The sequence below is a fragment of the Hippocampus comes genome, unplaced genomic scaffold, assembly GCF_001891065.2.
Source record: "Hippocampus comes isolate QL1 unplaced genomic scaffold, H_comes_QL1_v1.1 scaffold86, whole genome shotgun sequence".
In the NCBI taxonomy this organism is placed as follows: Eukaryota; Metazoa; Chordata; class Actinopteri; order Syngnathiformes; family Syngnathidae; genus Hippocampus; species Hippocampus comes.
In genome coordinates this window covers 5,432,758-5,433,430 of record NW_017805882.1, presented here as the reverse complement: position 1 = coordinate 5,433,430, position 673 = coordinate 5,432,758, and the positions used below count along the sequence as shown (strand labels likewise).

At 38.3% G+C, this 673-nt stretch overlaps 1 protein-coding gene across 1 annotated transcript in view; it reads left to right on the top strand.

Moving 5' to 3' along the window:
- Positions 1 to 203: 203 nt before the first annotated feature.
- LOC109527463 (high affinity choline transporter 1-like) overlaps positions 204 to 673 on the top strand; it is a 23,898-nt gene continuing 23,428 nt past the window's right edge. Inside the window, exon 1 of the mRNA XM_019889410.1 lies at positions 204 to 285. The gene's annotated coding sequence lies outside the window, so the exon portion shown is untranslated. The remainder of the gene's footprint in view (positions 286 to 673) is intronic.

Here is a 673-nt window from a genome sequence, read left to right as displayed (position 1 = left end):
ATATGAATTGCTGGCAAAGAAAGGACGACGCTTTACGATTGTGTGATATACAGTTACGACAACACATATTCGTCATGTGTCGACGCTGAAAAACAGGACCATACAAACATTGACGTTATGTCAAACGCGACACACGTTTTCGTTGCTGACAGAATTTAGTGTCGTCGATTCGCTCATAAACTGCTTTAAAATTCTACTTCGCTGCAAGTCGAAACGCACCTTTTCAAATGAAAATAAGTGCTGTAGTCAACAAAAATTTACGCAGAAAAGAATATGAACAGAAATGTGAGTATGGCTGACTCGGTTAAAAAAACAAAACAAAAAACAACAACAACAACAACGTTTCGCAAGATCACTTGCGGTTGCTATGGAATCGAACCGGTTTGGACGTGGTGCGGTCAGCCGGAAGCTTGACTTCGGACGGTATCTCGATTTCGTTGTCCGACCACACTTAAGTCGGAGCGATTTTGGAAAACATAGCACCGTTACAGTTCAAAACTCATTCAAAGGTTAAAGTCTGATTAAACATCTTATGGCTTCAAATGAACGTTTGTCCAGATTCACAAATAGGTGCGAACTATTTTTGTGTATTTCTTTGGAAATTAAATGCAATAGCTAACTAGATCTGAATGTAAAATCGAAATACACATTCTTCTTTTAATACGAATGAAAA